Below are 15,777 nucleotides of genomic sequence, written 5' to 3' on the forward strand. Positions count from 1 at the left end.
TGCCACATGACCCAGTACTCCACCACTAGGCATCTATCTCCCCAAAATTCAAAAACTCAAATTCAAAAGGGAAATTACACTCCCCCATCATTGCAGTACTATTTACAATAGCCAAACTATGGAAAAAACCTAAATGTCCCAAAACAGATGAGCAGATTAATGATTCAGTACATATGTGCAATGTAATATTTACTCAGTGATCAAAAAAGACAAACTCATGCCACTTGTGGCAACATGGATAGAACTGGAAGGAAAATGGGTGAGTGAAATCAGTCACAAGGAGAAAGATAAATACCAGATAGTGTCTCTAATATGTGAAATACAGAAAGAAAAAAAAAGGTCATATAAAGACAAGGTTTAAAACTAACCCTTGAAAGCCGACTATCGAAGTGGAAGTGAAGCATCCAGATGGAGAACTGGGTGGGGGAGGGTAAGAACAAGGAAGGAAAGAAACACAGTGGACTCTATGGTGGTGGTCTATGGATGATTTGGATTGGGTGGACCATGGTGTTGATACTGAGGGGGATATCCCAAGATTACCTCTACTAAAAAATATTTAACTTCCGGGTCCTCCCTGGTGGCGCAGTGGGTTAAAGCACAAAGAAGTTAAAGCCACTTCAGCATGAGTTTGATCCCTGCCCCAGAAGGTGACCCACAAGGCACAGCATACCTCTTATGACATGCCTGCTGCTACCCTCAGCAATGTACTTTGTCAATATGCCTGTTCTGCTCCCCACTGTATCTGGAGAATCCTCTCACCACCCCTGCACCTCTGGCCTGTACCCCAGTTCTGTATGCACAAATAAATAAATCTTAAAAAAACATATATACATATATATGTAACTGCTGATGAATAAAAATTAAATTATAGAGATAGCGGCCCTCCCTGGTGGCGCAGTGGGTTAAAGCACTGCACTGAGAAGCTAAAGCCACTTCCGCACGAGTTCGATTCCCGCCTGCCCCGGAGGAGACCACATGGCGTGGCAGACCTCTCCTGACCCGCCCGCTGCTCCCCTCAGCAGTGTACTTCGTCGATCTGCCTGTTCTGCTCCCCACTCTGTCTCTGGTGAAGCCTCTCACCGCCCCTGAGCCTCTGGCCTGTACCCCCCTTCTGTATGTACAAATAAAATAAATCTTTAAAAAAAAATTATAGAGATAGTAATTAAATACATTTCAAAAAGACACTAGTTTTCATCCTGTAATGATTTTTAGATAGCAAATGAGGTATCCTGATTTAGGAGAAGAATCACTTACAAGAGAACATTATGGCAATAGCGAATGTAAGTAAGCAAGCACGGCACTCAAAGACATTTCCCTTATAGTAATGTCTTATCAGTAACCAAAAGTGAAAATTCGTCAGTGAAATCACATGCTGACAGTAATAGAGTATTAACTGCACTAGACTATAACCATACAGATTATGAACACATGCTAGATCTTTTTATCTTTTTTCTAAGCTTTACTGGCAATTTTAGAAATATTTATTCTAATTACAATAAGAAATTAATGGGGGGGGGAAGAGGGATTAACAAATGAAAGGCTCATTTACTGCCAATCTATGAAAGAAATGTCATCCCAAACACTTGGCTGTAGAATCACAAGTAAAATCTAATGCCGGAGACTCCCAATTCACAAGTCATACAACTGGAACACTTGTGTATCCTGTGGTAGATGGATAATCCAATTTAAACACTGAAACCTAGTGTGCACTTCTTACTTTCCTCAAAACATGCATTTGTTCTACATTTATGTGTGCAGTATAGAAAGACCAAGTTCCCTCAGGGTAGTGATGATGTATACTAGTTATCTATGGTTATAATATCACAATTTTTTAAAAAGTGGCTGTGAGATCATAACACTCTGTGTGGAGGGCCATAACACTGTGTAGAGGGACTTTCTGTTTTTAAGGGATGGAGGCGGTTACTCACTTTGGGCACAGATAAAGCTTTCTCATGATGCAATTCACAGGACCACACCCATATTGCTTTTCTCTTGGTCTTGTTTGGTCTCTCCCAGTTCACCTGGTTGCATCAGACCGACACAGGTCTCCTTTAGTTCTTATATTCTCTGCTGCTCCTTGATCCTTGCCATGAAAATTTCTCCATATGGCATATTCTTATTCTATCTCGCTAACTCCTCTCAGTTTTGGTATCTCAGCCTTTCCTGAACCTTTCAACCAAATCTGGTTCTCCCCTGCCTTGTGCTCACTCCTGTAGCATCTGATACATTATATCTCTGAAGCAAAACAAGTCTAAGGGCCGTATCTATTTGGCTTACCTTAATGCTTAATATAACTAAAATAGCTTGGCAATATCAGCCATTCAGTACATGTGTTACAGGAATAAACAAGGCAATGTTGACAGTTTGACTCACTCTTGGGGAATGCTTTAGACTGTGCTGGTGTAAAGCAGCTATTGCTACTAGATATTCAATCACAAGTCTGGGCAAGAACAGTATGTTGTATGTCTGGGCTTAAAATACTGGCTGTACCAGGTACCCAAGAATTGGGTATGCTATAGGCCATAGCCAGCAATAATGTTCACATGACTCTGGGGAACACAGAAAAGTTTTAAGACACCCACACCCCAATCCTGCTATCCATCTAATAACATGAACATAACATACTTCCTTTGAAACTGCTTTCAATGTGGAGCAAAACTGAGATTATATTTTACATACAATTTTTGATCTTGTTCATAAACATTTGAGCATAAATACCGTGAACTGTGACATGTATGGTAAAGAATCCACACTCAAGAGGGTAGAAATTCAATTCAGATCACCAGGCAAGGATTGAGCCCCTATATTATGAGTAACTATCACTATTCAGAAAGTGAAAATTAACAATACACTTTACATAAGTAATTAAAGGTACTTACACCAAGAAAAAGATACCAAGTGTTAGCAAGTATTTTTTTATGGGGATACAGCTGTTAGAGTACCTAAATAAATCAGAAAACAACTTCTCTCTGAAGATCTTTAACTTTTTAGTAGCTGCCATCATTACATCGCAAAAAACTTGGATAACTAACATGTAGAATGCGAAGTTTTTGAACCAGGGAGCAAAAGAATATCCTTGGTGGGAACTTCTTTTCTTGGATAGCCTTCTGAAAACATAGAATGTGCAGCTTACAGTTATTAGGGGACAGTTATACTTTGAAAAATGTCTGGGAATTTCTATTTTTTTCTTTTCTAAGTCACAATCTATATTTTCTATAAGGCAAAGTATTCTAACCCAGTTGGTGTGACTACTACATATTTTTTGCTTTTACACACACACACACACACACACACACAGATCTTCAGAGTTCTTAGAATATTAATCAATAAAGTAATACATGTGACTATGAACTGGTAACAGAAGAGGGTTTTTTTTTTTTTTTTTGAAGAGAAGGTATCTTTAAGGAGCAAAGTACCTCCAGGAGTGGCTCACAGTAAGTTTAAAATAACACAAACTATGACTTACAGTCTGATTGCTAGAAATTACCAAAATGAGTCTTAAAGCATAAAATAAAGGTGTCAGTAGGACAAGTTTCTTTTGGAGGCTCCAGGGAAGATTTTGTTCCCTTGCCTTTTCCACTTCTAAAGGTTGGTTTTCTTGGTCTCTTGGCTGTATCACTGCCACGGCTTTAAATAAATCTTTAATTAAAAAATGATACATAGGTAACACAGAGTGACTCAAAGATAAAGTACAAAGCCCTTATAATAAAGACTTTTTAACTTGTAAAGATTTCCGTACAGTAAAAGACTAAGTTGAGTCAAAGACAAAACAAACAAACAAAAAACACCCGATTTAGGAAACATCTGATCTAACTCTTAGTATTTTATATTGATTTACTCTTAAATTTATGAATTTCTGATGCTGAAAACTGGCTTTATTTTAGAAAAAAAAAACGGTTTTTAAACACAATAAAATCACCATAACAAATTTTAATAAATGAATACCATCGTGTAAGCATACCACATTCCAGATACAGAACATATCCACAACCCCTGAACTTTTCCCATAAGCCCTTCTGAATCAATCTCCTCCCATTATTCCAACCCTCTGCAGCCACTGCTTTCAGTGTCCAATGTTTTGCTTTTTCAGAACATTATATAAATGGATCATCTGTACAATGCATTTTATGCTTGCATTTTTGGGAGACATATCCTTATTGTTACATACATCAGTAGCAAATGCACCTTTTTTTTTATTTTGGTTTTCACAGGAATTTTATTGAACATAATAGTAAATAAAGAGCATCACAGGTGTATTTTTTTGCAAATGCACCTTTTTAACTGTTGCATAGTATTCCATTACTTCAAGTGGTACAGTTTGTTTATCCAGTCACTTTTATTTGGGTTGTTTTCATTTAAGACATTTTATGAATAAAAATGCTATAAATATGCCTGTTTTCATTTCTCCTGGGTAAGAGTGGGATTGCTAAAATGTATGTAAATATGCACTGAAATTTTCCAATGTGACTGTACCTTTTTGCATTTCACTAATAATTTACAAGATTTCCAGTTGTTCCATGTCCTGGTACAGTAATAGCCTTTTAATTTTAGGCAGTTTAATGGTATTTCATTATTTCTGCTATTTGTATTTTTCTTGTGAATAATTTTCCTATCTGTATGTCTTTGGTGTTTGGCCATTTTTATCCTTTGCTCATTTTTAAAAACTAGCTTTTTTTGGTTGATTAATGACTGTGACAGTTCTTTATACATTCTGGAATCAAATCCTTTACCTCTTGGTCTGTAGCTTATCTTTTCATTTTCTTAATTTTCTTTTTGAAGCCTAGGAACTTTTAATTTTGAAGTCCAATTTATCATCTTTTCTTTATATATTTCATCCTTTTGGATTCCAATAAATCTGACAAATTTTAAGTGACAAAAAAACTACCATATTTTGAATTTAGACAGAACTTTATTATTAGGTCATTAAGGAAAGAAGATGGAAGGAAGTGAAACAAAACATTAATAGTGACTGATATCCTAAACTCTTAGATCTTCCTCATTTTAAAGTACATAATCAAATTCAATTAAGAATAAGATTCAGTCAGGAAGTTCCCAAGGCAATATTTTACTTTTGAATTGTAAAAACTTAAATGTTTTCCAAATATCCAAATGGCAATGAATGAGAAAAACAAAATTAGAACAAAGACTGTACTAAAATAATATTTTATGTTAAACAGAACATAATATTGTTTAAAGGTACAGTAGTTGAGAACTGCTACAATGTTGTTTAATATTTTGCCTTTTCTGCATAGTAAAATTTCTTTATATGATTTGTTAGGTGTGTTGTTAGCCCTCAAAGGATAGGCTCTTAAAACCACTACAGTAAAGATTAAAGTTCAGATGAATAAAATTAGAAGGTATAAAATTAAACTTCAGATGAATAAAATATACGTTTAAATACACATAGTAAATATGGGTAGTGTAATTTATGCATCTTTTTAGAAGACTCTACTTTGGTATATATTCAGCTTCTAATCATTGCAAGATTATAACTGACTGCACAAAGATGTCCTTACCACAGTTAAAAACAAAAAAAAATATGTATGTTATAAAACATGACAAAGTGATAGCTAAGTTAAGACTTGAAAGTCAAATCATCAGCAGAGGACTAGGTGAAACTGGGAGTTATGGTGGGAGAGGAAGTTAAAAGGGCCAGAAACTTTGTATGTTAAGGAATTTAGATTTTTTAATCCTCAGAGCAAGGGAGCACTACCAATTGTTTTTAAGTAAGCAGTTACAAATCAAAAGGCAGGGAAGCAATTGGAAGGCAACTCAGAAACAATGACTTGGACTAGAGGGACGGTGTGGAGTGATATAGGAGATATTAAAGGAAAAGAATCAACCAATTATATCTAGGAAAGAGTAGATGTGGCAGGTGAAGGAAAGGAAAAATTCAAAACAAATTGCCCAAGATTTTTTACTTGAGTGGATATGAGTAAGGAAAAAAGAGAAACTATAGTCTTTGGGGGGATTCATAAGAGATGGTAGTGAGAAAAGCAGAAAGAAAGAATGGAAATCAAGACTGACCTTGCCCCAGTCCCAGGCATAGGTTAGGGCTCTCTTTCCGTAATAGTTCCTCTGATCTTTTTATTTACTTTTAATTTCCTTTTTATTTCTTTATTTTGCTTTTCATTTCTTAGTCCATACACAGGTAATGTACTTCATGTTGGGAGTGACAGGTAAGTACATAGACGAGCAGTCATATCAAATATAATGATGTGAACAGAAGGGGTTATTAACTGTAATATCTAAGTTCATCCTAGATATTTCAGCCACATGCTCTTCTAAGTAGTTTTGTTGTCGTCATAGTTGTAATTTTGGGTGGATATCTAATAATCATCTAACTGATGTAGAGATGTTTCCTAAGACATTATAGCTATTTAGAATCATTCGATATTATAATAGATGAGTATTTCAACATTTGAAATACTTTCTGTGAGATTGATTCTAAGAAATGAAAATGAACTGAATGGAATATTTAAAGTTTTATTAGCATATTGCCCAACTGCTTTCCAAAAGGGCTGCACAAACATGCACCGCACTACTATTAGCAGTGGGTATTCTTTCTAAAAACATGTTAATCATTAACTGGGAAAAAGATTTGTTATTTCCAAATATACCTTTGATTACATCAAAAAGATGAACATTTCTTCCATATATTTATGAATTGTTAATTCATATTTTTTACTAATCTGGCAATAGTAACTTGTATTCATTTTGTATGACTTCAGGTTAGGCATCTAGCTTGCTTTCTCAATCCCACTATAGAAAATTTTCTCTGATCTTGGATAAATCTGTTTCCTTCAAAAGATCAGGAGAAGTAACAGGCTCAATGTTCATTGACATCTTATTGGATATGCTTTACTTCAGGCCTCTCAGCCAAGGAATATATTGACAGGTTGTATCTGTTTCCAAATATCGAAACATGGAGAGTTTACTCTGGGTCACTAATTCATTAGAACTCCCAGTCCTCCTTAGGTAGAGTGACAAAGAAATAATTCTGAAAGCAGATTTCCAAAATTAGCGTGGGAACAAATGTTGTTACAATCTTTGTAGAGGTTGGATTGGTGGGTAAACTATTCAGTTGGCCATTCAATATGCCTTCCTTTAATCAATTTCATGTACAATCATCTCTCTTCTATTGACTCCAGCTTAAAGTTTCTTGAAGAAGTCTCTTAAGGACTCTGAAATGAAGAATCAACTACTTGTAGCCTTCCCTTAAGGGAATGCTGAGCTAGGGCTTCCTAGGCCCTGATTCATCTATCAAAAGCCATCTGGTTTCTGTCTCCTGGAGCCTACTTTGCTGAGGGTCACACCATCTGTTTCCATTCTCAGTGCTGTTATTTATTTACAAATTTATGTCTTTGAATTTTTTCCTCTGTCATTTCACAGGGAGCTGGGGACACAAAGGAAATAAACACATGGATTTAGTCTATTGGTTTTCACTGTAAACAAGATAAAATACTGAGCTGACTTGGTTTGGAGTCCTAAAATATTTCAAATTTAGAAACCATAAAAATCTCAAGTGAGGACATTTTGTTAAAATATGTCTGAGCTTTATAGCATAGTTTTTCACAGTACCTGATGTGGGTGCCCAAAGAATCGTAAGAGTTAAAACTAAGGTTGGGCAACATCTAGCAGCAGTGGTGGGAGAGAGAAGAGTGGCAGCAGTCTTCACTGCCACAGGGCAGAGTTGAAATGAGTTCTTCAAAGTGTTTTCTTCATAGCATTAGGACAAGTTAGCTGAAACTCAAAAAAACTTTTTTTTTTAAAGATTTATTGATTTATCCTTATAGAACTGGGGTATACAAGGAGTCACTAAAAAAAAAAAAAACAAAAACAGAAAGAAAATATCAACTAGCAGCCTTTGAAATTCATATTTGTTATGCAAGGCACAAGACCTCCATTATGTTGGTTAATTTCTTGGTATGTAGTATAAGACGCTTATTATATAAGTTATGATAGAGGAAATAACATTTTTAAATTAAAAACTTCCTCTGACAAGAATGTAAGCAGCACATTATTTGCAGTGATGTGAATATTATCAATGACACTTGTTTGCCATAGCTTATTTCTAAAGGCTGTCTTGAATACTGCTGAGTGCTCCTAATTTTGTCATCAGTATTGATTAACCTTCCCCTCCCTACCCAGTCCCCCCACCCAAGCAATCATGTATGGAACTTGTGCTCCTCCTTCCCCAAACGAAACTTCATGAATATAAAGTAAAACTTGGAGAGTAAAGAGGGGAAAGTTACCTCTGTGATCCTAGCACCAATGTTAATATTTTTGAAGCTTTTTAAAGGTTTATTTATTTATGCATGCAAGAACTGAGGTACAGGCCAGAGGGGCAGAGGTGAGGATGAGAGGATTCACCAGAGACAAAGTGAGTAGCAGTGGATGAGACAGGAGAGGTCAGAAAAGGTAGATCAAGTGACATACACTGCTGAGGGTGAGACAGGAGAGGTCTGCTGTGCCATGTGGGTCACCTCCCTGGTAGGGGATCCAACTCGTTCATAGTGCAGCGTTTTAACCCATTGTGCCCCCAGGGGGGGGGCCTATTTTTCAATTTTTATCTTCTAGTACTAGTTTGTAAAAAACATTAAACCAATCATATGGTTCAAGAAATGGGAAAAAATTCCAAGGGAAAAAGGAAGCTAAAAATCACAATACTTGGAGATAGGCTAATAAATATGGGAGGAAAATACACACAGTTTTCACTTATTGAGGATTTCTGTCAGAAACTTTCAACACTTGATTATCTCAAGAAATTCTCATAAGACTTTGTAACTATTATAATTCACATTTTGCAGGTGAATAAATTGAACCATACAGAACTTTAAAAAAGTGCCCCAAATTATATAGTTGGTGCAGTACCAGGTTTTTAAAAAATCCAGATAGTAAGTATTTACCATCTAAATTGCTGCTATGAAAGAGCAAAGAATGATAAATGGTAAAGAATGACCTTTTTACAAGGCTTGGCGCCCAGGCAGTTTTAGAAGCTATTTCTTTTAAACATAAAAAAGATCATTCTCAAGAGTATCACAGAAAAGCTATACAAATAATTTTATTTGAATAGTTAAGTCAGTGCTACCAAAACAGTATTAATCATATCCCCCAAAAGCTGTATTACAATTTCATTTATGAATACAGTAATATCATAAAATATAAACACAATTCTTCTCTTCATAAGAGAATAGTCCATTACAGTTAAATGTGTTTTATCACAGAAATTCAATAGCTTAATATGAATATATATTACAATACAACTACATGAATAGGCCCAATGAAAAAAGCCAACAGAAAAGAAAAATGCATTCCAAAAATTCAGTATTATTTCTTCTCAAAAAGTTTTCTGAGTTAAACACCAGGGGCTGTCTGCTGCTAATGGAAGCACGTATATCAAATGAGATGCTTCAACAACTCTGAGTCGCTTTTGTAGACAACACACCAATCTATTATTTTTAAGAAAAGCAAATTAGAACATGATATTGGGAGGTAGGAAGAGGTTCAGAATTCTCTTCTCGAGGGGTTTTAATGTTCTCATTTAGTCAATAAACTGAGAAAAAAAAAAGTCCATAATTTTGAACTTGTCTAGAATCTACTACCTAGAGATTTCAAAGTGTTGGCTAATAATGGTAGTAAATACTAATGGTAGTAAATTTCCTCTTTATCAGGAAAAGGTAAAAGCAATTTGAAAAGATGCAAAACCCTGGGTTTGTTATGTGAAAGATAACATGAAGTTACAAAGAAAGCGTCAGCAATTCATTGAAAATCAAGAAAACAGCTTGTGAGACCAAGATTTTTCTCCCTAAAACAAAGTACTGATAAATCTTAATTTGAGATTTGATCATATCTCAAAGTTGAAAATGAGAATAGTTTATAGAGTAATAAAACTAAAGTCTCAGTTCATGACCAGACAACTGACTACAGAAAAAACATACAGATCTCTATAAAAGAAATTCTACATTGAAAGAAAAATAACCTAAAGGTATGAATAAGAATTTTGGGAGGAGATTTTTAAAAATGCTATTACAAGGACCCATGCAAGATGAATTACTGGTCTAGGATGGGGAGAGTATCTGTACATATACTTGCATACATGTAATAAAAAGCTGCCTCGAGAATTTTAATTTACATCCTGGCTAAGAACCATCCTTTTCTGTGTATTAGCTGAATCATATGAAACTGCCAACATGTATTTTTTTTAAACATACTAAACCAGCAATTTCACATGATTCACCCAATAGAGAGGGACAAAGGATTAAAAACAGCTAGCACTAGCTGCACTACTTTGTTCTAGGCACTAAATTCTTATATCTAACTTAAAGTTTGAGAACATCATGCCAGAGATGGGTAAAAATACAGTCATCGTATGGAGAAGGAAGGAGGACAGAGAGCACTTGAGAAAGAAGAGTTGAGTCAAAGATGATCCACAATATTGTTATATTCCAACAAAAAACCACAAAGACTAAGGCAGGCAAGAGAAGAGACAAGAATATTAATACTTTAAAATTTATCTTTTTATTATTGAGGTAATGCTGACTAATACTACTACATAAAATTTAGAGGCACAGGCTCACACCTCATCAGAGGATTATTCCACACCACTCCTACCACCAAAGCACCTTTATCTCTTAACCAATAAACCACTTGGTCCCTTCTCTGCACCATCACAGCCTCCCTCTTAGTAACTCAAGTCTGCAAGAGTCACATTTTTAGGGTTTGTTTTGGCTTAGTTAGTTCTATATATAAGTGAAGCCATTCTGCATTTGTCTTTCTCCCTCTGGATTTACTTCATTTTATCCCCTCCTGCTCCATCCATGCTGTCACAAATGGCAAGGTTTAATTTTTTAAAAAGAGTTAAAAAGTATTCATTTTATATATGTACCGGATCTTAATCCACTTGTCTGTTTCAGGGCACTTAGGCTGCTCCCATAACTTGGCTACTAGAAATAATTCTGCAATGAACACTGAAAAGCATGTATCCCTCTGAATTAGTGTATTTACATTCTTTGGATAATTACCCCAAAGAGTGGAATTACTAGATCACACAATATTTCTATTTTTAATATTTTGAGGAACCTCCATATTGTTTCCTCTAAGGGCTGGAGCAGTCTATATGCCCACCAAAATATGTATGGGGGTTGCTTTATCGCCACACCCTTTCCAACACTTCTTGTTTCTGGTTTTTATATTATGTGTCATTCATATGGAAGTGAGGTGGTATCACTGTAGTTTTCATTTGCAGTTCCATGATAAGTGATATGGGCATGTTTTTCATGTGCCTGTTGGCCAATGTATATCTCCTTTGGTATATTTAGCTCTGCTGCCATTTTTTGATTGGGTTCTTAAATTTCTTTCTGTTAAGTTGTATGCTTTGTAGACCTTGGATATTAGCCCTGTGTCAGATTTATGATATGTAAATATTGCTCCTGTTCAAATGTTGTATTTTCATATTAATGATAGTTTATTTTGCTATGCAGCTTTTTAGTTTGGCATAGTTTTTATTTGCTTATTTTTGCTTTTGATTTCCTTGCTAATGAAGTCAAGTCCCCAAAGACACGGCTTAAGTCAATGTTGTAAAGTATATTGCCTATATTTTCTTCTATGTGTTTAGTTGTTTCCAGTCTTAGGTCAAAGATTTTAACCCATTTTGAGTTATAGTGGTCTATTTTCATTTTTCTGCATGTACCTATCTAGTTTTCCCAACATCACTTGCTGAAGGAGTACCATTTTTTTTTTTCACTGTATACTTGTGGCACCTTTGTCATAGATTAACTATCCACTAAAGTGGGAGTTTATTTCTGGACTCTGAATTCTATTCTACTGGTCTGTGTGTCTCTTTTTATTCCAGTATCAGACTTTTATTAATATAGTCATATATAACAATTTAAAACAAGTCCCATGTTTAGCAAATGTCTATGTCAAAGAAAGACCAATCCTCCTCAATCATTTTCAAAAAGCAAAAAGCATTTAAGAGCAAAAATAGTTCACAATGAATGTCATATTTCTTCAGTGACGGTGAATGGAGTGGAAGAGCAAGAGAGTACCCTATTTTTAAAGTGCTTATTGGGTACAATCATGGCCCAGGAATGGTAAGGAAGAGACTGCAGGTCTATGCACAAACAAACTTGTATCACTAAAAGTCAATCATATATTTAAAAGAAAAACACAAGCACAGCTAAAGCATCTCAGTATCGCTTTAAGGTTTACAAGATCTCAACAAATACAGAGGAAAATATGATCATCACAAAGATAAATTTTGAATGGTCCAGACCCTATATAAAGCGAAATTTTCATGGGGACAAGAAAACATCCAACTCAATATTCTTTAGTTTGTCTGTTTCCTCCAATCTTACATGTGATATGATTTTAACAAGTTAGTTTCATTTTTATCTAAAAGTTTCACCTCAAGATTTTTTTGTAAGTCAAGTAAGTATCATGCAACTGAAGAATAACAAAAGGTAATCTTAATCCAATCGTCACCTTATAACAATCTAGTTTTTCACGAGGAAATAAGGGCGTAAGAATAAGTAAGTCATTTTTTTTTTTTTTAAGATTTATTTATTTGGGCACACAGAACTAGGGTACAGGCCAGACGCTTAGGGGCGGTGAGAGGCTTCACCAGAGACAGAGTGGGGAACAGAACAGGCAGATCGACGAAGTACACTGCTGAGGGGAGCAGCAGGTGGACCAGGAGAGGTCCGCCACACCATGTGGTCACCTCCTGGGCAGGCGGGAATCGAACTCATGCGGAAATAGCTTTTAGATTCTCAGTGCTGTGCTTTAACCCACTGCGCCACCAGGGAGGGCCCTAAGTAAGTCATTTTTAAGACATAACACAGAAAAGTTGTAGTAGAGTGGCATGATACAGTAGACTCTATGCATTTCAGTAGAATAGTTAGGTTAGATATGAACTCATTGTGAATTTGCAAATGATTTTTGAAGCATATATCCCTCATTCTTTGCTCTACCCCAAAATCTAGGGTTCAGTTTAAGGGATGGGCTGAACATCTTTGTTTTACTCAGTACTTCTGGGTTTCCACATTTTAACAATACATTACAATGAATGAAGAACTAATTTCAGTATACAAGACTGAGTTTAATCTCCTGAAAGCCTGACCCTAATGTGATCTAGTAGTTTTCTAAACAAGGTTTCAAAAACATGGTCTTGGGTTTTAGTGATAGGTGTTTCATGAAGACAAGCAGACTTACTATAATAGACACTCTTGAACCACAAAGCACTATCGTTGCTAGACAATGGTTGGCTGCTGCTCATCAATCACTTTTTTCCTTTCTGGGGTCTTGCGGTTGTCAAGAATCAGTAATGGCCTCACAAAGAATCACAATTCCAAATTAGTGAACTCTTGACTCTAGAGTTTTGAAAGGAAAAACCTAAATTATAAAACATGCTATTTTGTAAGATTTTTATATTAAGAGGAAGCGGGAATAGATGAAGCTTGTATCAATTTAATTCCAGCACACTAAATTCTTAGTCTATATAAATTATTGTGAAGTTTCATAAACTAGAGAAATAGAAGAAAATTCTGGCAGTTCTGTTTGGATTGCAAACTATATTTCTGTTTATAGGATAAATGCAATGTATAAAGAATGGGAACAAATATATCAGGAAAAGGGGTTTTGATCTTGCTACTACAACTATATACTAATTAAAATATCAAAGGAACTGTTACAAATGCCCTTATTAATAGTCTGCCTATTTATGTAAGCATGACCTAAGATAACAAGTGAAATTAGTTTGAGATGGCTTACTTAAAATTCTTTAAAGACTGCACATTACTCAATCTAAATTTCTTAAAACTGCCTCCCTTTTATTTGCCCTTAACCATTTCCTTTTTTTTTTTTTTAACTCTTTTCCTCTTAAACTTTATACATGTGATAATTTCTCCTTAATATAGACATGTTACACTTGGGGAAGTGTAGATTAAATAAATGGGTTTGTAGGTGGCTCAATCACTGGTTCACAGACCTGTGGAGTTGAATGACATGGCCTGACTAAAGAAATAGATGGTACATTAGAAATGAGTTTACAATGAACACATATTCTAAATGCTATGCTTAAAAAAATAGAAATGTCTGAAAAAATAGAAATATGCTAAAAAAAAGGAATATGCTATGTTTTAAACAATAGGAATGTCTGAAAAAATAGGAATAACAAACCAATAGTAAAGAAAAGGAATGGAAAAAGAAATTCTTTGGTTATCAAAGGTTTACCTATTATTCTATATAATTTTAGAAATTTTAACAGCTTCATTGAGGTATGACATTAAATGCATATATTATTAAAGAGTTGGTGCCATTAATCTCTTCCCTCAAACCCCTGCTAATATATTAACATGATTTCTATAATTTACACCAGTTAGCCATTTTTTATAATCACACAATATATACATTACCTGGCTTCTTTAGTGAAGCCTAATTTTGAGATTCACTGCTATTGTTACTGGTACCAATAGTGTATTTTCTTTTAATTTAATGTGCAATACTCCATTATATGGATTTATTACAATCCATTTACCCCATTCATCTGTTAATGTCATGTAAGCTGTTTACAGTTTTTGACACCCATTTACAAAGGTAAAAAAAAAAGTAACATAGTAGTGTTTTTTTTTTTTTTAAAGATTTATTTATTTTTGTGCATACAGAACTGGGGTACAGGCCAGAGGCTCAGGGGCGGTGAGAGGCTTCACCAGAGACAAGAGTGGGGAGCAGAACAGGCAGATCTACGAAGTACACTGCTGAGGGGAGCAGCGGGTGGGTCAGGAGAGGTCTGCCACGCCATGTGGTCACCTCCGGGGCTGGCAGGAATCAAACTCATGAGGAAGTGGCTTTAGATTCTCAGTGCTGTGCTTTAACCCGCTGCGCCACCAGGGAGGGCCAAGTAGTGGGTTTTTTTAACAAAAGTACTGGAATAGTTAGAAATAAATGTACCCCCAAAATCTGAAATCTTTGTAAGTTGTACCATATAAAAATATTAATTAGAAACAGATCATCCCTAAGTGTAAAACCTAAAATTACACTTTTAAAATTATATTTAAAAATATAATTTTTACATTATAAAAATAATTTTATTATTGTCCCCCCACCTCCCCAGTCCTTTATGGACCTGCTATGAGTGAAGCCATCTGGTATTTTTCTTTTTCTTTCTGGCTTTAAAATTCCCAAACTTTAAAAAAAAAGTGTAATAGTTTATTTTTACATCATTTTGTGCCTTTTCAATCTCAGTTGTAATCCCCGTGGGCTTCCCATCACCATTATCACCCCTGTGCCATCACTAGAGTCCAGTGTACTCCACTCCTACCCCCCATTTTTGATCCCATTCCCCACTCCATCTGTGTAAAATGTCTCTGGTATATAGTTATTCATTATTATTATTGCCCGCCCCTCCGTCCTTTATGCTTCTGCTATGAGTGAAACCACCTGGTATTTTTCTTTTTCTTTCTGACTTTAAAACTCCCAAACTTTAAAAAGCATTGAGTGAGGTATGTAAACCTGAATTAGCAATGATTTTTCTGGACATAATAGCAAAATCAAATACATTAAAAAAAAAAAACAACAACTGATAAGCTTGAATTATAACAAAATTTAGAACTTTTCTTTAAAAAGTGGTTGAGGGGGCCCTCCCTAGTGGCGCAGCGGGTTAAAGCACTGCACTAAGAAACTAAAGCCACTTCCACATGAGTTCGATTCCCGCCTGCCCTGGAGGTGACCACATGGCGTGGCAGACCTCTCCTGACCCGCCCGCTGCTCCCCTCA

General features: G+C 35.4%; 1 protein-coding gene across 1 annotated transcript in view; it reads right to left on the minus strand.

Annotated features, from left to right (window-relative positions):
- Positions 1 to 15,777, minus strand: part of RALA (v-ral simian leukemia viral oncogene homolog A (ras related)) — a 67,470-nt gene that overhangs the window by 19,439 nt on the left and 32,254 nt on the right. The window lies entirely within an intron of this gene.

This window comes from Condylura cristata, unplaced genomic scaffold (genome assembly GCF_000260355.1).
Source record: "Condylura cristata isolate star-nosed mole 26May11 unplaced genomic scaffold, ConCri1.0 scaffold00005, whole genome shotgun sequence".
In the NCBI taxonomy this organism is placed as follows: Eukaryota; Metazoa; Chordata; class Mammalia; order Eulipotyphla; family Talpidae; genus Condylura; species Condylura cristata.